General features: G+C 43.8%; 1 pseudogene; it reads left to right on the forward strand.

Annotated features, from left to right (window-relative positions):
* The window catches only part of LOC136107420 (alpha-2-macroglobulin-like protein 1), a 44,924-nt pseudogene that overhangs the window by 4,742 nt on the left and 15,468 nt on the right, over positions 1–24,714 (forward strand).

The raw sequence follows: 24,714 nt of genomic DNA on the forward strand, positions 1-24,714 counted from the left end.
CTGCTGCTTATTGTTATCCTCTTCTAAGCCAGGTTTACTATCCACTCCAATCAGCTGCTATTAATACAATAGGAAGCAGCACCATGTCTTAGTCCCATTCAGATACATAAGGACAAACCCTGTGCCATTTAAAACATTTCTGCTTGACTGAGCTGGAGTGGAAAGCAGCCCCATGTGCAAATGTAGCAGCAGATAGATGGTGGTGTGGCTGAAGGGAGTAACCCCTATTGCAGCATGGTAATGAATAACTGGGGACATTACTGTCTTCACCCCCACCTGGACTGCAGCTACAACAGAACTTACAGTCAGTGTTCATACTCAGTTGCTTTCTTCCCTCTCCATCCTCACCTTCCTCTCTTTCATGCAGTGCTGAAAAAAATTGAAATAAATATTGAGCACCCTCCATTTATCACTACAGTGGATGAGGAATTTCAGCTGACTGTGGCAAGTAAGTACACGACACCGCTGTGATCTCTGGCCTCTGACTCCACAATCACCTCCAGATTGTCTATGGCTGAGAATTGGCCTTCCAGTATGATGCTCTTGCATTACCCCGTGGCTCAGGGAGACAGATCACTCCCTGGAATGGGCTCCTTCTTGCACCTAGCCATTTACTGTGAGGCTGAAGGACACTGAAGATTCTGGGTATAATAGGTGGAGAGGGACGCAAACTGATCTTAAGGAATGAGCTGAAGTTCCTGAGCAAACCAAAGTACAAAGCTCTCCTAGGCTCCGCTTCCCCCCAATCAGGGTGGAGGGTAGCCTGGATCAATATGTCTACTGAGGCAGCCAGTCTTTAGGCGAATGTTTCTCCCCTTTGACACAGGTATACCTACGGAAAGCCCGTTCAAGGGAAAACAGATATTACTTTTGTCACACTAACCCACTTCTTGTAATACAATTTATCAACTTCTACTAATGTGAGAAAGAAAACATGTTCGATAGGTGAACAAATAGGAGAGTGGGAAGTATAACCTGCTGGAAATGTATATCTGTTCCTTTAATATGCCTTGATGCAGCTCTGATGCATACTAACCTGTTTAGTCTGGTGTCTTCCCACTTGCTGGACCTGATCAGACCATTGATTCCTCTTAGTGTGACTCTGTTGCTTGAATTCCTGCTCTAGCTGACTATATGTGACTCAGCGTTTCAGAAGAAGTTGTAAGCTCTGTGTAAGTAATGATGCCTGGGGTCTTTCCCAAGGGTTTGCATCACATTGTATGCAATCAGACAACTAATCTATTCAGTCCTGTGAACACTCCCACCAATAAACAGCTATCAGAGCATCAGATGGTCTGTGCCTTAATGCCCTATTTCTTGCTGTATCCATACATTTAATGGATCATCTTAGGCTTGCTAGGGTCCCATCTGAGATTATGTCCAATGCTGGTTACACTCTCTGCATGTTTGTGTTCATTATACATTTGTGGTTAAGCTCCACACTTGTTTTCCCCCCGGTTTTCAGATGCCGTTCTTTCAGCCCGAAAGTCAGAAGAAAATATTTCTAAACGTCAGACCAGCCAGCAACAAAGCAAAATACAAAAATCCAGCTGGATCTCTGCATCTTTTAAAGTGCAGACAGTAGCAAAATATCTCCAGCTGGAATTCTGTACAAACGTAGCTGTGCAAAACACTACCTGAATGCCAGCTGCCTCTCACATGGTATGTAAAAAGCCCTGCAAGGTTCTATAGTGAACTTAACAGGCACAACTACAAATACTTTGTTCACCTTGTCTCTCTGGCAGACTGGCTGTATCCAGTCTCTACCTTAATGCTTGAGAACGCTCTTGAATTTGTAACTGGCTGGCTGCCCAGGTTAAACACGGCCACATCACAGAGATGGTCATGACTGGAAAGTCACACTCTTGGGCTTTATTTATCAGGGCCATATAGTTTCAGGGAGGAGATTACCTTTAGCTCAGGTAAAGACATTCACACTCCATCAGCTGCAGGATCTGAGCTTAATCCAGTCTCTTGAGTTTGTGACATAATTAACCCTTATGTGATTTGCTTTTCTGCCACTTTTTTGGTGACTGTTTAATCCAAGTGTGTTAATTTTCTTCTCTGGCTAAGGTATCCATAATAGGTTTCTGCAATTACAGGTTTTTGAACTTCCATCTATTCCACAAGTATTTGGAAATACTTCTTTAGGTTTGCCCAGCAGCTACGGAACAGTTCATCTTCCTCCACATCATGCTCTTTCTCTCTGTTCATATCTCTGTTTCTCCATAAAATAAAGAACGGCTGCACTACTTTCACAGTGAAGACAAAGACTCTGAAATTAGAGGACACTGACAGCTACATAGTTGTCATAGGAAAAATGGTGGAAATGAACAGATACTGGAGAATATGTGAAGCATTCTCTTCATCGCAGGCAACTTCTTTGGTTTTGGCCATTCTGCAGCAGTTGAATTCCTTTTGAAAAAAGTAACTTGATGGTTCCCAAGTCTTCTGGCATGATGATGGACTCTATTCTAGTATAATACCTCTTCCATCTATTATTACCGGATTTCCTAATCCTCTCCGCCCTTCATCTCCACTAACACATGTATACATTTTTTGTGATTGCCTGAACATCAGGTTGTTCCTCAGCCAGTTGCAAAGCCTTGGCTAGCTATGGTGAAGTTTGCAACAAGCCCTTGCAGTCCTTGCTAATCACAGTGCACAATCCTGACAGGTAGTCCCTACCTGTAGTCTCTTTTCCTCTCTTTTCCTAAACCTGAGGCAGGGCTGCTTTATGCACACTCCTGCTGTGAGGAATCCTTTTCCATTTTAGTCTGACACAATATTGACTATAAGAAGGCAGGTTTTCAGTATCAGTATTAATTTGCACCTAGCTCTGGCAACTGGAGGCGTCCATTGTTCAAACCGTCACACTGTGGGTGAGGTCCCTCGGGCCACTTTTAGGCATCTACAGTGTAGCTGTCCATAATTAAACAGTCATCTAGTTTATCTTAAATAAAGATAAGTAAGTACTAATAGGGTACGATGCATCATGTCAAGAAGCAAACGGCCCAGAAAGGCTGAGGGAATCATACTCTAGAAGAATGTATTTTCTCTCCTAAATTTAGAAGTTATATATGCAGTTAGCATTGGAGCACCTTCTTGTCTTCTGCTTTCCGAAGAGCAATGCTGGGGTTTAACAGATTTGTCAACTCTCTACCCAGGAGTAGAGGCTAAGGAAGTGGTTGTAATTCCTATTGTAATGAGAACAAAGTCTATAGAGTTTTTCAACCTCCATCCATTCTACAAACGTGGACTACCATACACAGGGAAGGTAATGCTCACAGATTCCTTCTCTGCTGAGAATACATTGTAGATCTAAACTTCTGTAGGCGAAAGCAACAATCTCTAGGAAAGTAAGTGCAGCTCTGCTGGTAAACAACAACTGTGAGCTAAGCATCCTGTAGAAGCTATTTCTTCTGCCCATCCTAACCTAGTATGTTCCCTGGACAGGAATTTTGAGGCCAGCTGCAATGACTGGAGGCTTCCCCAGGAACAGCTCCTGAAACTAGTCTGTACAATTTAAGGCAATATGGGCTAGGGGTTGCATCGGCATGGAAATAACATTCCCTTCAGACAAATGCTCATGGCGACTTGGCAGAAATCACTAAAGCCTTGTATATCTGTTCACAGTCATTTCTGACTCAAGTCCCCTTGGTGATGCTAGGACTGCTGTCCCACTGGGGCTAGAAAGACTTTCATCTGGGCTAGTACTAACCCCAGCATGACAGAGAGCAAGGAACAGAAAAGTTAAGTTGCTAGATACAAGGCTGTTTCTGATTGACAAGGATCCTTCAGCATTGTCCAAGAAAAAGCCCAGGATCTGAGGAAAGCACCTTTTTTCTCCCAATATAGGTGTCTTATTTGACTGCACTACCATTATTTCTAGACCTTAACAGCTTCACATCACTGGCTTTGTGTGTTTGTTTCACTTTTATTTGGATCTTTCCAACCTATCTGAAAGCTGGAAGGGCTGAGGAAGCCTAATGATAGAAATTATTAATGTTAAGCACTGGTAGTGCCTCAGAGTGTGACACAACAGGGTATTAACTTCTTCCCCTTCTCCGCAGATGTTCTGCCACAGTAGTGAGTCTCCCCTCAGTAATGAAACTGTCTACCTAACAGTTGATGTCAATGATGAGGAGATACACCTGTCATTCCTCACAGATGAGAATGGGGAAGTCCACTTCTCACTGGATACCACCAGCTGGAACAGCACACTGGTTTCTCTGAAGGTGAGCATCAGCCACAGAAGAAGGAGGATAAAGTGAAGGTAGACCGAGAAAATGGATGGAAAGTAGAAGAAATATGAGGTTTTGGAGCACAGCCTTCTGGATGCCAATCTCATTTCACTTCATCTGTAGAAGCATCTCTCCAGTGCCATCTCCTCAGGGAAACGAGAAATTGGCAACAGTTCAGCCAGATGGTCATCAAAGGTGCTGTGCTGTCCTGAGCTCAAGCATGATCTTTTGTATCCTCCCTCACATTCCTTTGACTTCACTAAAAACATTTGTTAATCTGAACACTTCCTTGGAGGAAATCTCCCCTTTATCCACTCTGGGACATGTGTTGGAAGTGGCTCAGCAGAACTGGCAGTTGACACCTGTCTCTGTTGAACTTCACTTCTAGTGGCTGCCCTCACCCTGCAGCAACACACAGCTTGTCCAGGCTCAGCTTGACAGACAGCTGCTCTTGACCTCCCTTTCAATATCAGACCTTGAAGCACTTGGCTCCTTCTCCTCACAGCTTCTGATCCTACAGTTAGAGCTCACTGTTACCAGCCTGGCACTCCACTCATCTTCCCACTACCTGCATACCTGCAGCTTATGTGGGATTCATGCCCAAAGAGTACAATCTCCTTATTGCCACCTGTTTCTCAGAGACTAGGACTATTGTTCCAGATGTTTTTCCCTGAGACTCCAGTCTATCCAGGGTAAGGTTCCCCAATTTTGATTGGGCAGGATTTGGTGATCAGAGGTTCTGTAACCTGGGAGGTAGATTTCTGTCCTCAGGGAGCCTGGGGACAGGCTCTAGCTCTTGTTCCTAGGCCCACAGCTATTGTCCACAGAGTCCTAAATTATCTTCAGAGAAGTAGAGCTTCACCACACAAAAGTTGGTTTAGTGCCTCTTGTGCTTCAGGGCATTTGACCAGAAAAACAAATTGAAAATAGGAGTGCTGTGCTGGAGTGGGGTGCACACCCATGGAAACATAAAGGAGGAAAATTGAGACTTTAGGCAGATCTACTAGACTTAGATTTTTAGTAAAACTTTGTAAGAGAAAGTCTCATAAGAGACTTTAAAATAACATTTAAACAAAATAATGTTTTAAGCATATAGATGCATGGTCTGCTGTCAGCTCAGGTAATAACTTTTCTGTTTTCAGCAGGTGTAAAAGCTCCCTTGTGTCACTTGATACTGATTGCCACCTCGTGTTTTTGTGCTCTGAAGGCTACCTACAACCTTGGGAAAGACAATGAGCAGGATTCTTCTGAAAGCTACACAGGAGTTGAGGACAGCTTCCACTGGCTGAAACCTTTCTACTCTGAGAGTAACAGCTTCCTTGAGATCAAGGCCAGGAATGATGTGATGCCTTGTGATCAAGAGCAAGAAGTGCAAGTGGATTATATCCTTGACCAGAATAAACTCAGCTCTGAAGCAGACCACATCAATTTCTACTACTTGGTGAGCGCAGAAGACAACTGAATCTCAGGGCAAGACTACGCTTGCTGGTATTTTACCCTTTTCACGTAGCACAGAGTTACTCATGGGAAAGGGTAAGTTGCTCCCAGGCCAGTATAAGTCAGTATGTGAGTTCTGTTCTGCCCAAACCTACTGCTGTTTTCCAGTTCCTGGACCTGCTCCTGGCCCCCAGCTGCTTTGCTTTGTTAGGAGTACCTTGACTTAAGCTTGGGTGATTGCCTGCCATTCACCCTACTTTCTATTACGTTCACATGGGTGGCAGTGGAGGGCTAACCTGGTTTCTGCCCAGCAGGTATACCCTAGACCTCCATGTGTGTCTGGGGCAATCTGTCTGTGAACTCAGAAGGCAATCTCTGGGGCAGCTGACCTTCCCTGGCCTGTATCTTTACAGGAAAAGGCTTGAAATTGCACAGGGCCTTGATGGACTCCAGAGGTATGTAATCAGTAAGTCCAAAGCAAGAGTGTGACTACAGCCTAGCTGAGAGGTTATGAGTATCGTGGTTACTGAACTAGGCTCATTCATATGGTTAAAAAGTACTGTATCTTGGTATAGTGAAGATCAGAGTTCACTAGGGCTTAAGAGCAGCCACTCTTACACTCTTACCTTCAGATGAACCTCTGCCTTCATAAGTGGCCATGTCTTCTTATTGCCTAACCAATACCTCTCAAGTCCCTTCCAAGCTATGTTATCACCACCTCTTCTGCAGAGCTCTTCAAGTCATGGCCTGCCAGAGGAGCTTCTGTGAAAAAATATCTGATGTCTTTCTCTCTTCTCTTGTTTTTTTCCCCACTCTCCTCATGCGGTCAGAATTCATACCTTTTAAATGGCTCCTCTCTTTGTTCTTCAGGCTATAGCAAAAGGTAAGATTCTTTTCAGTGGAGAGAAGCGGGTGCCAATTCTCCAGCATGAGAGTGAGTAGAAATGCATGAAGTGCCTCATAACACACTCAAGAAAAGTGCTACTGCTATCCAGTGGCAACCTCTGCAGGTGTTATCCACAGGTGGGAGCTATTCAACTGAATTCTTAGTGGTGGTCCACCTCATTAGACAAACAAAATCTCCACTCATATCAGTTCAGTGTCCTTCCAGGTGACTGTCCTCTTGCCTTGTCTAATTCATCTCCTATCCAATCTTACGACTCTGCTGCTAGCTTGTACCTTTGGAATGTGTAGCTTGCCTGTTTATTTAAGGTGCAGTAGGGAAGAAGAATATTTTTGCCAACATTGAACGAAAGAAGTGGCCAGTATCCTGGTTTTATTGTTTATCTGTGACAGTATCTGTGTGGAATATTCTGATCTGCAGGTAGAAATTATTAAATTCCCTCTTTTTGTTCTTATTTTGTGTCATACCCCAATGAGTTGATTCAATTGAATGCTTTCCCTCTCTTCCTTGCTGCTATCTTGTGCAGATCTGCAGGGCTTCTTCTCGTTGACTCTGACTATTGGAAATTAATTCCTGTCTGACATCAAGCTTCTACTGTATGCAGTCTTCTTGGATGGAGAGCTAGTGGCTGACATGGAAGAGTTTCAAGTAGAAAAATGTTTTAGACACAAGGTGAGTAGAAACACAAGGAGTGTGATAGCATCATTGATGTGCTCTGGACTGCTGTGGTTCCTGGTCATGTTTTACCTTCAGCTAAGTGGTGTAAACTGGATACATACCAAACCAGATGCCCATTACTTTTGGCTGGGAAACAGAACAAGTAAACTTCATTCCTAAATTCCTGGTCCTGCCCTCCCCAACGCTGACTGGATTCTCTTCCCATTCCCCGTGACTGACTTGGGAGCACACTGCCCCTCATGTTGTCCCTAACACAGAAGAGAAGCCTACCTGCTTAGCTCCCTGTGGTAGTTCTGGATCAGAGGGTGGAGGCTGTGTGGTGGAAGGGGAATTCTAGCTGGGCTATACGCAGAGCAGCCCCTGTAACCTTCCCAATGGGTTTCCAGAATGATCTGTTTCAGCATCTCAGCCCTCTTCCCTTATTCACTGTCCTTCCCTCTGCTGGCCAGACACCTAAGAGTGACAGGATCACACCCTCCAAAAGTATGCCCCTGACCCTGTCTTTTCTTTTGCAGGTGGCACTGGACTTCTCACACAAGGAGAAAGTCCCAGGGTGAAAAGTCAGTCTGGACTTCAAGGCTGCTCTGGGATCCCTGTGCTCTGTCCAAGCTGTCGACAAGAGTGTTGTCCTGAAGAAGGACAATACCCTAACAGCAAACACAGTGAGTGCTGCCTGCTGTGACCACCTCCCTAGTGTTCACCTGCCTTCTGTCTCCATGCGATGCATTGGTGAGAAGAAGCCCATAGTCTGTCTCAGGACATGGCTGCAGTGTTAGGTGGCTGCCCTGACATTCGCCCTCCTCAGCCTCTTCTGAGCAGTTATGTGGTGATCACGTTCCTCATGCATCAGCCATGCACTGTGGGCCTCTGCCTGAGGAGTGGTGGATGCTGCATGGCACTGCAGGGTTGGGTGGGGAGAGTAGCTTCAAAGAGGTGTTGGTGCTTTTTGCTTGGAGGGAGAGTGCTTAGCAGCTTTCCTTGCATCCACCTGTTTCTCTAGTCCTCCATCTCCCACCTGGCAGTGGGGCTAAACCTCTGAAACTGAATTTTGTCCCTCTGCCCCAAATATTGCTGGATTATAACCCTATGGCAGATCAGGCTGAGCAGCTGAGGAGTTCTTTAAAAAAGAATAGCTAGAGGACAGCACCCAGCACACACAATGGCTGGTGAAAAGTGGTCAGGATCTTGTTGGCACCCAGGTGTATTCTGAGAATCTAGAAGGATGGAAGAAACTTATCTTAAAGCAGTCATATGTTTCAGAGGATGGAATTTAAGACATAGAACAAAAATACTGGAAGAACTGAAAATTCTAACATAATTCTACAATGTATATCAAAGACAATATACATATATATGCCTCATGCAAAGTTGTAAGTTAAGTTATAGCTGGTCAGTTTGTTACAAAGAAGCTTCACCAAATCCAGGGAGACTTGCTGCACCTGAAGATAGGACCCACAATGTGATCTGGTGTTCCATTTTACAGGAATGCTGTTCTAGGGCACAACACTTGCATCATCTACTAACAGGTATAGAAAGTTGTAATCATTAAATATGTAAGTCAGATGTGCTAATGCCTTGAGCTCCAACTGAATAATGTGCTTTATCCTAATCTTGCATCCTAGAGTTAAAAGGCTTGAAATGCAAGAGGTGAAAGTTTGCAAACTAAAAGCTACTTGCCTATATCCACTCCTTGGGCTTCATGTCCTTTGGTATAAGCTGGGCCAGTGCTAACTTCCTTAACTGCAAAGCTTTATGAAATATAATTGAGAGCTACAATCCAAATATTTGACCCATACTCATGCTCGTTGGCCAGTTCCTTATGAAGACCTCTGTTTTTCCATTGCAGCTGTATAAGGAGATCTTTGATGACAGCTTTATGATTGGAGGATGAGGGTTCCCTTATCACCTGGAAGGCTTTGAGGCATACCCTTGTCTGCCCCATCAGCCCAGTCTTCACAAAAAGATGGCAGTACCATGGTACCGAAGTGATGCTGATGTCTTTAATCTGTTTAAGGTGAGTCTCTGCGCTTCAGGTCTTCCAGTCTTTCTTTGTAGATCCATCACTGCCATATTCTGTGATTCAAGGAGAGACTTTCAGTCTAAAAGCTACTGTCTTCAACTACCTCAAGGACTGTATCCAGGTGAGCATTCCCTCAGCTACACACCACTGCCAGAGCAACAACTTGAGCCCAAAGCCAAACCATGAGCTTCTCAGGAGCTCTAGCTACTGGCATCTGGGCCATAAAGCACAGCCTCACACTTTATGACTCATGGTGTTTGCTCCTTTTAGCAGCACCTGGTACTAACACTATAGTAATGTGTGCCTTTACACCCCACCACACTCAGGTGTGCATGGCTCTCACAGAGACTCCAGAACTAAAGGTGGATGCCTGTCCAGAGTGCCAGTTCACCAGCTGCCTCTGTGCTAACGAAGCAAAAACCTTTGAGTGGAACATGACAGCCACCAGACTGGGTGAGATTGAGCAGAGGGACGTGTGGCGGCTAGCAGGAAGAGAGGTGGAATTTGCCTGCCTCTGCATGTCTGGTCCCTGTGCTTGTATACAGAGCTGATTGCTGTGAGTGCTCAGCAATGTGCCCCTGTGCTCTCTGCAGGCAAAGTGAATGTCACTGTGAGCAGCGTGGCAGAAGATTCACACAATCTCTGTGGTAACAGGATTGCTGTGACACCTTTGCAAGGGGAGAGAGACACAGTGATAAAACCTCTACTTGTGAAGATTAGTCAGACCTCAGGGTGGAGAACACCTGGGGACAGCCGATCGTCCCCTGAGGCAGTTAACAAGATGCTAAGAGGAAGTTTAGTCCCTTCTCAGAAGCAGATAGGCCTGCAAAGGCATGGTGACTTATTTCCTAGTTTCTCTATTTGAACTAGTCTTTCTCCATCTGCAGCCAGGAGGTGTCCTACAAGAGAAGACCCATAATGCCTTTCTCTGTGCTGTAGGTATGAGGCAAAAATCTCTGACTGTTACTGATCATGAGAGTAGGATGGAAGGGGTAGCGGTACTGCAAATAACCAGGGGTGGTAGGAATTTGTTTGAGAGCAAGTGTTAGTGGCATCATCCCTACCTGGGAGAACAACCACGATAGTTTGTTCATGTTTGTCTTCTACCTGGCAAAATTTCCTGCATTGAGGCACTTGTTTGCAAGCTTCATCCTCACCTGGATCTCCTTGGGATGTTACATTTGTGTGTGATACTTCTTCAATGGGATAAATTTCTGGGTTCTGCCTTCCTCAGATAACACTGTCTCTGAAGAGTTCCCCCTGATGCTGCCTGCGGACGTGTTGGAGGGATCTGATCAAGCCACTTTCTCTGTGATTGGTGAGAAAGGCTTTCCCTGTCCTTGGGTCCATAGTGGGAAGAGCTTGCACAATGCTTTCCCCTTAATGATGCATCGACCCATTTCCTCACAAGATAAACTATAAGGGGTGTGATGTTGGCCTCAGAAATGTGGATCAAATAATCTTTTTCAGTATCTGTCAGTATTTTGCTTGTCATAAGGAAACTTCTCATAAGGAATGATCCTGGGTGACCCTCAAGTGACTGGACAAGAAGGCACAAAATGGGGTATCCTCTCTGACATCTGTCATTGCCACCCACCTAAGCAAACCAAAACCATCCCTGCAAATTTCCACATAGTTTGTCTCTGTAATTCTTTTCCCTCAGGAATGAGATCTCTCTTCACCTTTCTTCAGGTGTTCTTATCTTCGCATTTCCACCGCCTTCCAGAACCATGATGTCTTCTCCTTTTATGCTGGTCTAGTCTGGGAGAGATCAGCAAAAATCTTAATCATCTCTGTTCAGTGAGGGGCCGGCTCTTTTCCAGAACCCCAGTAGAGTTCAGAGAAGGCAGCAGTCCCTTATTTTCATACTACTGAATGTCTGTACTTTCCATTTCTCCTGGCCTTCCACTTCAAAATTAAGGGGACATCATGGGCCCAGCACTTCAAAATTTAGACCATCTGCTAGACCCTTTGGCTGTGGTGAGCAAAACATGGTTCAGCTTGCACCAAACATGTTCATACTCCAGTACTTGAAAAAGACTAAACAACTGGACCCAGAAATTGAAGAAAAAGCACTGAAATTCCTAAGAACCGGTAAACATTGTCCTTCTACCTTCTGCTGCAAAATCAACGTGGGGCACTGGTCTCGTGGGAGCATTGCCAGAGCTGTGAGAAAGGAAGATATCACAGAGAATAAGGGAGATGTCTAATGGAAGGGAAACATGTCTCTGCCTTTATTGCAGTACTAAACCTGCTTTTCTGAGGAGGGTGTGGGTAATTAACAATCTCCATCATTACGCGGTGATTATGGTTTGTTCCCTTATGGGTCTGAGGGAGACAGAAATCCCTTGTGGAAACAGGGCATCAGCTGCTATTAATTGGGATAAAGCGTGGCCTTTGAGGGGAGATAGGAGTTTGGTAGCTTAGTGTTTCCCTCTGTTTTAGGGCACATATTGTGGGGTTGTGTCAGATCAGTCCGATATAATCTGAATTTAATACAGTGCCTTTGTCTGTGGCTCATTTTGCAATGTTCCTCACATTATGGCCTGCCAGTTCCCTTAGCCTGCTACACTGCAAGCTCAGTAGCCTCCTATAGATAGGATTTTACTCCCTCTCCTTCCCCTTTTCTCTCTTGTACTGCAAGCTGGGACACATATCTGGGAGAGGTGATCCTACCCAGGGGAATGCTGGCAGCAGAGGGGTGACATGGAGGGTGAACAGTGAGGTCATGTGGAGGGCTGAGGAAGAGGAAACAGATGGGGACAGTGTTCTGCCCTCAGAGCTTAAAGGCAGGGCGTGCTCCTTTCTGTACATCCAAAAAAAAGTGCTTTCAGGAGTCCCACCAGGGCTAGCCGCAGTGCTGAACAACAAACACGTTTTCATGTTGGTCCACTCTATGAAATGCCTTCCTCCTCACTCCTACAGATCTTTTTATTCACAACATGGTGCACGTGAGGGTTCCCTGGGGCATGGGGAGATACAACGTGGTGAGTATGTCACTGTTCTGCAAAACCAGCAGGACAGACACTCACAGTACTTGCACGTAGCAGCTCTAGTAATGCAGAGCAGCCACATAGTGCACATCAGTGACACTGTGCAACTACTTCTTGTCAGGCTGATGCTGTGGGATGCACAGCGAATTGTGTTTGGTAGGTTTGCCTCAAAGTCTCTGACTGTGGACCTAATGAAGTCTCATGCTGTGAAGCCTTTTCCCACAGCAAAGATATGGCTTGAGATGCTACAGGCCCTCACACACTAAGAATTGTGCCCTGGCACCTGTCTTCATAGGTTACCAGCATCAGCTGCTCTACAAAAATGATGATGGCTCCTACAGTGCCTTTGGGAAATCTGACAATCAGGGCAATACATGGTGAGTGACCAAAATTTGTACCATTCTCCCAAACCTATCGTCCTTTCTGGTTCATCTCCTGGCTGTGACATGGGATTTCTTTATGCTCTGTTCACAGGCTGACAGTATTTGTAGCCAGGTCCTTTGGACAAGCCAGTTCTTACATTTACATCAGTCAGGATCACGTGCACAATGCTCTGCTCTGGCTGCAGAAGCACCAGCTGCCCAGTGGCTGCTTCCGTAGTGTGGGGAAACTCTTCAACAATGACTTGAAGGTATAGCTGCCAAACATGGGAGTGGGGGGAACACAGTGTGGGGCACAGGGCTGCTTCCTCAGGCTCTTCCACTCTGTGCAGTAGCACAAAACAATGCCCCCATGGTCTAGCACAGCCAAGGCATCTAGCCAGGGTAGAATGAAAAAGCATGACCTAAAGCAGCAGGCATTTCTTCTGTGTGAGGTTTTAATGTCTGCTAGGTTTTCTTCATTTTTACTCTAGTCAAAAGGCACCATGGCTAATTGTGCCAAGGCATTTCAGGGGCAGAGGGATAAATATTTTTATATTTTAATGCTTGTCTAGAATACATTGTTTGGATTCTCCCTTATCTCATGCCTTACAATGCACAATACTCTCCAAATTGGCCTGACTATGCGCTCTAGCACGGGATTATCTGAAGACACAGTTGCACGTCCATTGCCCACCAAATATGACTTCTCCTGGAGCCTGGCAGCCCCAAAATGATCCCTGCAGTGTAGCTGGAAATGCACCAAACTTTTGGTGAACGTGCCCTAGTACTCAGGTACCAAACAGTGTGCATGCAGTGTGGCAATACTTGAGTTCATTGTCTTTGTAAAGGCAAGAATAATCCAGAGTGGTCAGACTGTAAAGTCACCCATATTAAGTACAAGGCAGGTTTACAAAAGAAATCAGGCTGCTATTTCAGCCAAGCAAAGGCTTACACTTTTTTTTTTCATAAAAATTTGATGCAGTACAAAATAAAAACAGAGTATACATGTAGGCTGTTCATCCTTGTCTGACTTTCATGAATTTCTTAGCTTGGGCTTTCTATTTGAACAGAATTTGTTTTGTTATAGGTTTCCCGCTCACCCCTTACACTTCAAAGTTTCTGCTATTCAGTTGTCAACTATGCTTCTCAGTGTCTCAGTCCAAATTTCTCTGTTCATTTTAGATCTAGTCTTGTCTCACGTCTGAGGATTCAAGCAGAACTCCCCCCAAGAATTAATGTTCTCTGATGGGAAAAGAAGCTCTTGTAGCATCTCACAGTCAGCTGAATTGTGTATAAACATGCATTGCTTTTTTGTATGCAAACTGTGCACCATAAAAATTTGTTCTGGTGTCCAGTTGCTGATAAAATAAACAGCTTAAAAGTTTGCTACATGCCCTTCTACGAGAAGGCACATCTAGGCTGCGTGCACAATATGTCTCTCAGGCTGCCTCCAATGCCAGACTTTCATGATATTCAGTAAGTGAGCCTGTAGGGCTTTCTTCAGTCCCCACATGTCCAGGAATGCCCAGAGGCATGCCACTGTACTCTCTCAGATATACCGTTCATAGGATGTTTCAGTGGCTATGTGATGACAGGCTTGGTTGGTTGGTTTTGTCCCTTTCTGATGTCCGTGTGCCTTGCAGGGTGGTGTGGATGATATGATCTCGTTAACAGCCTATATCACTGTTGCATTGGTGGCGCTTCATCTGGAGAAGAATGTAAGTCACATCATTACTCTTGCAGGGCTTGGGAGCATGCTCCACCCTTCATTCCTCCCCAGGTCTGTGGTTTCAGGGAGTACCCAGCTTGAATTAGTGAAAGGTTCTGTCATGTCCACCTTTGTATACCCTAAGCTCAAGGGAAATTTTTAACCCTCTAAGGATTTTTTTTAATATAAATGGCCTGATTTGCATAAAAGCAGAGCATCTGCCATTCCCAAACGATCTCGGTAGAAACAATTGTCTCTGAAAATGGCTCAGGGACTGCAGGGAGAGGCAATAGTTTTCATTAAAGTGATCAATATAGCTAAAGGAGAAAGAAAAGACCACCTTTCAGGTATGCAACCCCGCTCCTTCAGACTGGAAATAAAAGCCATGATCTTCAAGTCAAGTGTAAACTGCTCTAGCCAGGATGGGCTGATATTCCAGCCTTACTGGTACAGTTCTGAAAACAATGTTGTGCCCTCTCGGGAGCTGAGACCCACAGCATGCAGATCTGACAGTTCTGAGCTGGTGTGTTACCGGACACTTCCTATGGCTGGATTCTCCACCCCAGTGATCTGCCCAGGCACATCTTTATTTTCAACCCGCAACAAGTGACACATTGTCTGCCCTAGTTCACATTCCACATCCCTGCAAGAGACGCTAGCAGTGAAATACATCAAAGATGTAGGTGGGGTACTTGAGGGTTAGGGGTAGATTTTCACAATAAAAAGTGGTCAGGGGAAATTCACTGGGTTTGGCTTCCTTTTGCAGGACACCATGCTGGATAATGCCTTACATTGCCTCAAGAATGTAACACTTGATAAGACAAGCCTTTATGTCAAGGCCTTGATGGCTTATGTCTTCACACTGAAAAAGGACATGTAGATGAGAGAGCAGCTCCTGGATATGTTAGAGAAGGAAACTGGTAGGTTGTTGCTCTTCAGAAGATTTTGGGTTCTAGAGATAATGACTGTATTTAAGACCTGGTATCTGTAGGATTTAATTGCAAGAGTTTGGGAAATTTAACTATTCTCAGATTGGCTTTTGCATCAGAAAAATCATAATTTATTGAAACTGTGAAAATCTCTAGTTTTTTTCTGACCCAGGAAACAACTTCTAATCAAAGCAGCAGAGGTAATCCATGCTTAGTTTGTGTGGTCAAAGTACGCAATTGAGTTGTGGTGTCCCTGTCTTCTTCAGCAATTCATACATAGTACAAGAGATCTTGCAGGGGAAACTTGCCCCACCATGTCCATTCAGCTGCTGATCAGGACATTTATTTGCAGAGTTCAAACCTTTTGACCCCAATTGCTACTCTACACAGCTCAAGGGTCCTTGGGTGGATGCATCTTTATTGTCGTTCTACTGAGCTCGGTTTTTCTTTTAGTCTCTTTAACTTAGAAAATAATGGGCTTCTATCCTGAATGAGGATTCCAGGGAGGAGATTTCAAAAGCACCTAAGCCTATGGTTAAACAATTGGTTAACAACATTACCTGACATAGCTTAAGCAAGCTCTTCTCCACATCTGTTCCTCAGGCAGTATGGTGAACTACATTGGGGACTGAAAAATAACAGAAGAAAAAAGGGAAAGGATTTTTCAGCCTGACAAGCTACCAGTGCAGTTCACTGCATTGCCACTCAAGTTGCCCAGCTGGCTTCTCAGGGTGGCTTTGGGCAAACTGGAAGGAATAGAACTGCACACACTGAGTTCAGTATTTTCTCATAGTTGCCACTGAGAAACTAAGTATGGAACAAGTGACTGGAGCATACCCTCACTGATATCCAATCAGTCTGATGCTTCTAACTTACTAAGCACCATGGAAAATGTCCCCTCAAGGCCCTAGGGCATGGAGCACTACAAACTGACTATGGCAGGTGACAGTTTTCATTGGTTCTTGCTTCCACTGATAATAGTTAGCAATTACTTGGCAAGAGCAATGGAGTTGTGAGGGAAAGGTGTTCTACATATTTAAGTGTGTCTATGTTCTGTCTGCTGAGTCTGAGGATGTGACTATGGCCACCAGCTGCAGCCAGCTGGCCTCTGGAGAATCTCTGCCAAAGAGGATTATTTTCTGCTGACTAGAGATACACATTCCATGGCCTCATGGCTGGGATTCAGTTAGCCTCACTAACAGGATTACTGTTGGATCTCAAGCAGGAGTTTGATGCTTTTTAAAGAATCAAGGTTAACCTGTGGGTCATCTGTAGCTGCATCTCCAAGGCACCTTCTACCACTTCATGAAAAAATTGTTCTACTTATGTCACTTTAGAAGTAACAAATCACAAATCCCTCATACAAAAATCTTCCATTTTGATAAACATAATGAAGTAAGACCAGTCCATAGAGTCACCGAGCTAAATTCTACGGTCTTTATGCTAGTTTTATGCAAATAAGTGATTTTGTGACTGACTTTTAATTTAAAAGCATTTCAGGTTCTCACATTTGTACCATCACAGCAGGTGCCTACACTGGCACAATTGAGTTCTTAGCTGAATTTTGGTTAGACCCCACAGCATAACATTCAACCAAACTCAGATGTGTTCAGAGCCTGTAAGCTTGGACCATAAGTGGGAACCCAGGTCTATCTTAAATTCTCCCAGTCTATGCACTGCATAGTGAGGATGCCAACAAAATAAGTTGGGTAGTTTTGCTCCTCTGGTAGCCTGCCAGCAAATTTCCCTCCAAGATTGACCAATTCTTATACAAGAGATAAAACTTACTGGAAATGAGTCCCAGAGCTTTTCAGTACAGGGAGCCCTGTTAGACTGTGATAGGTAAATGCAGAAATAGCAAAAATGCTGTAGCTTGGGGACATAGCTTTGAATAAACACAAAGCTGAATAAGACTATGACTGCACTTTAAATAAAAAGCCTCTGTCAATCTGTTTCAAGAGGAACTGTTTCCTAAAAGTACCGGATCTCTCTGCTTTCAAAGGAAGAAATGGAGCCTATCATAGCTGGCTGACCCTTCAGAGTCCAAAAATAACAGGAGGAATTGGCTTCTGCACTCTGAGATGCCCAGAAAGGCACAGGAATTTCTGATGGTGTACAGGGAACTGCCAGTCCTACAGGGGCACCAGGGCAGGAAAAGCTGATGTTCACAGGGATCTACTGTTCTTCTCTTCCACATGTTTCTCCCCCCATCAGCAGAGCTCCTGACATCACATTCCAGTAGTGAAGAATCTTCTTCTATGATTGAGACAGCAGCCTACATCTTCCTGGTTCATGTCTCCAAACCAGACTTGGCATACAATGATGCCTCAGTGACCAAGCTTGTGCACTGGCTCAGTGGACAAAGAAATGCCTTTGGCGGATTTGCTTCCGCACAGGTAACAAGCTGGGGAAGTCATGGGGGAAGAAGATACTGCACCCAGAAGTAATGTGCATGTCTCTTACAGGCATGTCACTCTAGGTTCATCCTTTGCAGACAGGGATGCATGAACACTGCTTGGGAACCAGAGTGACATGGGGAAATTTTTTCTACGTGGTGTAATTGGGATAACCCAGGGCCTGAGACTGCCAGCCCCAGGGCTCAGAAGTCATCCTGCTGCCTGTGCATTTGATGGTATAGACCTTGCTTGTGTAAGACTGTGAATCAGGGCCATGAAGTGTGTAGTTCTCCCTGTAGTGTCTTACAGTGCACCAGATATTTGCTCTACAGCAAAGTGACTCTCTCTCTACCTTCAGGACACAGTTGTTAGCCTGCAGGCCCTGGCTCAGTATGCAGCCCTGATTCCTCAGGAGATCAGAGATGTAAAGGTGACAGTGAAAAGCAAAGAGGCTTCTCCATTGGTGTTCCAAGTGCACAGGAACAACAAGTTGGTCCTGCATCGGGCACCTCTCCCTGCAGTCCCAGGGATGTACACAGTGCAGGCGACTGGCAGCGGCTGTTTCTATGTACAGGTGAGTACATATAAGGAACAGAGATGTCAGGTTTTGCCATTGATTCTACAAGTGAGGTCTGGCTCTAAGCAGGCCTCAAGTTCTGCGTAGGATGTGGCTTTCTAGGCAGAATCATGACAAGCTTAAAGGAGATCGGGTATATTCTGTTGACATGGTTTTATTGCAACCATCTATTGTACCTTCTTCTTAGAAATATCTCAGCTTTGCCGTCTCATGCTACAGAGCAATGTCGTTGTTAAGAGATCAGTAGATCTGAAGTCGGGAGTGATGACATATAGAGCACTACCTGCTTCTATACAGAACATATGTTGCTGATGTCACTGCTTCAGTAGCTGGGCAATGTATATCTTCTGACATAATATTCTTTGGGTTATTATCACATGCAGAGATGGGGAGTGATGTAGGACCAAGGTCTTCTTATCCCAGTATAGCAACACAACAGGTACATCAGGACAATAGATTTTAATTTTCTGTCAGCTTTGGTAGTGGTCTGCTTATTAGCTATTGATGCAGCAAAGAACTGCAAAATCAAGTTACTTCCTGTGCAAACCTTCCTCACTGAGTCAGTTCTATTCAGTCATCTCCTGTGATGCTCTCAGAGCCTACACACAGTGTATAGACAAGATGACACAACAATTAGCTATGGCTAATGCATGTAGAAGGTAGCTAGGACTCATACTACTTGGCTACGTTTGAATATAGTCAATAAGCATAAGACATCTGATGAGTACCTGCTGGCCAGGCAGCCAGTCACCAGGCAAGCGGAGGAAGATTTGCCTATGCTGCTGTTTGGAGGACTGTTATCATCCTTCTTGCTGAGTTGTCCTTTTCTGATTCTGTGCTCTTTCTTTCTTTCTTATGGGTTTAATACTTGTTTTGTCAGCATTTTTCCTCTTGAGAACTAAAAGTACTAACTATTACCATGTTAGCAGTTAACAGTTACACTTCTTTCTTCTTGTGGGCAGGGTTTTAGCTAATGTTATTTCTCACGTCTTAAATACATTTTTTTTAATAAGACTCAGACATTGTACTGAATGAGGCCTTGGATCACAGATACCTGAGCCAGTATGCTGAGGGTTACATTTGGCAGAAGCATGTGATGTCATGTGTTAAACACCATGTGTCTGAACAGAAATAATAGCTGGGCCCAACTGTTTTAGCCACTGGTTACAAATTTCTTAAAAGCTGGAAGCACAGGTAATCCTTCAAGCTCACACAGAGAAGCTCTGGGGCACTTCACAGAGATGTTTTTCTTCTGCACCAGACCACTTTGTACTATAACATCCCACCACCAAAAACAGAAGAGGTCTTTGTCCTGGATGTGGAAACAGTACCAAGAGAATGTGATGATGTCAGGAAACAGCTTAACATCCATGTGTCCATCAGATATGAGATTCATTGAGGCTTTCTTCAGAGGAAAGAAGCAGGAGCATCAGTAGTATTAGAACCCCATAAATCTCTCTTGTCTGTGGCGACAAAGACACAGGGCAGACTCTTTTCTTCTTTATAGATCCCAAAAGGATTGTGAATTAAGGCCTGGGGAAGCATGGAAATGCACTGGCAGTGGCTCTCAAAACCACAGCAATTATCTCAATCAGGATGGAGCAGCTCAGCAGCCCTCAGAGCACTAGCAGCTGACATGGCAGAATTCCCAAGAGCCAAAGCTCCCCCACAGGGCGTGCTTGGCAGCCTAGGCTGAACCAGCCTTGAGGTGCACTCTCCTGCAGTGTAAACCTCTGCTGGAACCAGACAGCGGAAACTCCAGACCCTGTCCACACTTTATTTGCCTGCATCTGTCTAGAAAGAGTGTCTTGACCAATGTTCTCCATGCCCTGCTGTCCTGAAAGAGAACAATGTCAACATTGCCAGTCTCAATCTGTAACATCAAAGATCACTTTCACCCATTGTAGAGGGCAGCATGAGCATTAACCATAGTACACAGTCTGTCTCCATATCGAGCAAGGAGATGTGGGGAGGGGAGTTTCCTTTCTCCCATCAGCTAGACAAGTTGCTGAGCTTTCACATCACTGTAGAGCGGGCCAGAGTTTGGAAGTGCTCATTAATATCTCCTAGAAATGGTGTGTTGCCTTCTATATCTAATGTGCTTCTTTCCTGCTTTTTTTCAGTTACACAGGGAGCCGTGAGATCAGTAATATGGCCCTGGTGGAAGTAGAGATGCTGTCTGGGTTCATTCCTGTGAGCAGCTCTGTGACAGCAGTAAGACTTTTTCCTCTGGTCTCACCTGAAGATAAAATCTATTTTCCAGGTGTAGTTCAGCCAGAAATATCCAAACATCCAAGAACTGCTGGAGAATAGTAGCTACTTATCTTGCTATAAGTTAACTAAACTAAGCAAGTGCAGATAAAGTGGGCTATTTCACAAGGCACCTTTCCACTTGCAAAACTCATTGTGCAGTTTTTCATGTTCAGTAGTGAGGATCACATAAGCAGTAAGAGGTTAGAGAGGAGCTGAAAAACACATATTTAGAACAATCTGGAGTACACTGAGACCCTTTGCTGTTGCCAGTGACATTTTTAGGGATACTCCATAAAGTGATGTTGAATCCCATAGAGTTGTTGAATGACACGCTCCAGTGTTTCAGGAGACAGCCAGGAAAATACATCCTATTCTCCTACAAACCATCTTTCCCTTTGCTACAAGTGCTGAAATTAAGAATACTTCTCAAGGACACTTGTTCCAAACCTCAAAAAAAAAAGTTTTCTAAGCCTCTGTGTGCTCACAACAAACTCAATGCCATTATAGTTGGGGAATGAAGGGCTTCCCCTGACTCAGCTTAGTGCTTCAGTCAGCTATGGTTCACTGACAAATAGCAAACTTCATGTGAGACAACAGGGAAGGCCAATGAGCTAATGATAACCAAAGCTCATCTATTGTCTCCCTTCACAGCTGGAGAAGATATCCTTGGTGAAAAAGACAGAGATAAAACCAGACAAAGTCACAATCTACTTGGAAAAGGTAAGAAGAAGACCACAGGGAGCTGCCCATCGAAATAGTAAGCAACTGCAGCACTTTGTGTTGGGTGTGTCAGAGACCAGAAATACCAATCTCTAGGGTGGCCAAGCAGGCTAAAGTTTCGGCAAAAGAGGAAGAGAGTGGAAGAATTTGGAAAGGTAGAGAAAGCAATCTCTGGTGCAGAGGGAATAAAGCTGGTATGTATGTGATTTTGACATGGCCAGTGCATTTTTCTGCTCACTTCTTGTCTCCAGCTGGGTAAGACTTCTCTGAAGCTTAACATCTCAGTGGAACAAGATGTTGAAGTGCAGAACCTGAATGCAGCAACAGTGCATGTCTATGACTACTATAAACCAGGTGAGATTTCACTAGCATAGGCGAAGAATGACTGTTATACCCCTCACTGAGAAACAGTTCTGTCTATGCCCCTTATTTCCTCATCTCCCTTATTCCAGTGCACTTCCTCCTGCAACTCCAAGCTTGAGTTTTCTCTGTATAAAACTTCTACATTCAAGTAGAAGTTCAAGAACTTGCTTTTCTATTATTGAGACAAGACTGCCTGGCACTATGATTATGTTGTGGTGTGCAAGTGTTCAAAATGACTGTTTTTTTTTTACTTCCTTTAGCTTGAAGCTATCTCTCTGTGGAAAGAAATCTTCCCTGTCAATTTACCATGTCTTCTCCTGCTTCTTAGCTCTCTTGAAAATACTCAGGCATTTATTTAGAGTTGTTATTACTGTCACCCTTATCCATCAGAAGGCAGAATTTAGTTCTATGCTTTGCATGTGTTGTGTAATAATCCTACCATCCATTGGGTGCTGCCATGTCTCAGAGGATAATAGGAAGATAATTTCTTACCACTTAAAGCTCTAAATTAACTATTAGCACACAGAGAGAGATATCTTGGAATCATTGTGAGTCTCTCTGATTATTTTGTGCTCACTATGAGCCAAACCACTGGATAGAACATTAAGAATCATTTAAAAAAAAAAAAATCAAGAACAAAGTGGAAAAAACTACAACTGGAGATTTATAAAGAAGCACCACAGACCTACATGTTGTATACTGAATTCCATTCTTGTTCCCCCTTCCACACCATGTCAAGAGAGGAGGAGACATCTCAGTCCAGCCTTTACAGAGCTAAATATTTTCACCTAATATGGTCTCTTTTTGTTATTACATCCTATACAAGAATTTTTGTGCTTAAGATTCACACTTTAAAAACTGTTATCCAACACAAGAATTCTAATTATCAGTAAAAAAATCAAGGCTATCAGGATACATTACTGAAATGTTCTCTATTTACAAAAATGTCCTTGCATTAGAAGGTATCACAATGCAAAAAAGGGTCTTTTACAGCTGTATGGGACACATGTTGGGGGCACAGACCATTGGTCTGACCCATTGTAGACATCATCTTGTTAGCAATCAGGACACATAACCACGGGCGTAGTTAGATGCGGTGCTTTATTTCAGCGCTGGGAAACCAGGGGTTCGCACCCAAAGCTGGCTTCAGCAGTCAGTTTAAGTTGCACAGTATTTATACAGTCCATTCACATACATATTCATATATTCATTTAGGATTATTAGTATATATAATAGTTACTCAACATTTATTGCAACATCAATTGCAACACCTTGGAATTACTTTGATCATGCGCAGTGTCCCCTGGTGGTCTTTCAGGGGGTCTTCAGGATGAAGTAAGTAGTCTTCATCGCTTCTGTCCTTTTCACCTTTGGGTACTGCACATGCGCACTACTCTATAATTGCATAACTGCTGACTAGCTTAATTTCCAGAGATACTGTGTATATGTCTTCTCATTCTAGGCATATTTGGGCTAAGATAAATGCTAGGTTGATAAGATAAGAATATACTCAAATCCCTTATTAGGTAAAACACAATATGCAAAGGATAAATCAGTTTTGCACCTGTTCCAGAAGGGAACATCTTGTAAAATTGATTCTGTTACTAACATTTCCCCCCTTTGAAAATGCTTTTCTATTTTTAGACAATGCATTTTCACCTCAATCAACTACTTCAATTATTGATTCATTTAGTATGATTTGATTGGTGATTAGGCAGATGTGACAGTTCGAGTCACGCTTCTTCATAAGCTGGAGGGTTATCAAATATAGGATTAACATAATTCCTACTCAGGACACTAAAAATGCGATCATTCCTAGCACTTGTTTGACTAATTACACGCTTAACACCTACATACAATAAGCAAAGAAGTACAATCACAATTGCAAGTACAACTACACTTTCTAGTAGTGAATGTACCCATTCTCCCAAATTTAAACCAAATGTATTCAACAGAGCTCCTATCCAGCTCTGTTCTGCATCCTGCTTTTCTTTTTGCAGCTCCATCTCTGTTTGGGTCAGTTGGGAAATGTCCTTCTCAACTTCTGAAGTTACATTTGGAATATAGATGCAGCAATGATCAATTCTGTCTTTCAAATATCCACAGACACCATTTTCTTTCAGTAACATTATGTCGAGTGCCATTCTATTCTGCAAGGTCATTTTAGTCGTAGCCTGTAATTGTATATTAAGTTCCCGAAAACCTTTCTTAGTTATTCTAGCCAATCGATCCATTTGCCTGATCAATTTGTCAATCATTTCTCGGTTTCTGTATGCCGTAATTGGTGCAAAGAAAGATTCTAGTGCCCAGCCAAATTTAACACTGTTTGATGGTTCGTGCCACACATCGTCTTCATCTATCTCTCGTTTGTGCCTAACCTGTAGAAGTTCTTGCCTATTTTTCAAGGGTGAAATAGGACACAGGGTTGGCAGCCCCAAAGTAATTTCCCTTACTGGTCCTGCTATTGGTAAATGTGTTGTCCAGGTCCCGTCACTTAAGGCCCAAACTAGATGTCCCACACTACCTACAATGCTTCTACAATCAATTCTATCTCCATCAATGCCTATCTTGGTTGCTTCCTTTGGATCCAATTGTTTCTGACAAATGCAACCTGCAGTTACTGCAACTTTAATGACGGATATAGGTACCTCTCTTATCTCTGTCTGGCAAGTTATTACTCGTGAACAATTCCACCATGGTACTGTCGTTCCTCCTGTTACATTGGACCACCGTACACACCATGGAAATGCTTCACTATATTGGTATTGTTGTACAATACTCAATGTCCACATGTTACTCCATGATTCAGTTATATTTTTGTTATCCTGATCTTTGCATTCCCAGTAGGTCCGTTCAACCTTTTCATATACCGTCTCTTTGGTCTGGCTTTGAGAGCTACTTTTCCTCTAATTCTCACTGGTTTGGGTCCTGTTTTTACCCATCGTTCAGTTGGGACTTCTTCTACTCTAGTGCAGTATTTGCATGCTATTTCACCTGTTCTATTTATTTCTGGTAGAGTGGTAGATATTATTCCCCACTGTATCGGGTCTTCGGCTGATTTTGGAATGGGAATGCAAGCAGTGATGCTGCTGGTATTCTGAGTCAGTGCGAAATCTCGAATTAGCCCTAT

Source organism: Patagioenas fasciata, chromosome 1 (genome assembly GCF_037038585.1).
Source record: "Patagioenas fasciata isolate bPatFas1 chromosome 1, bPatFas1.hap1, whole genome shotgun sequence".
NCBI classification, from domain to species: domain Eukaryota; kingdom Metazoa; phylum Chordata; class Aves; order Columbiformes; family Columbidae; genus Patagioenas; species Patagioenas fasciata.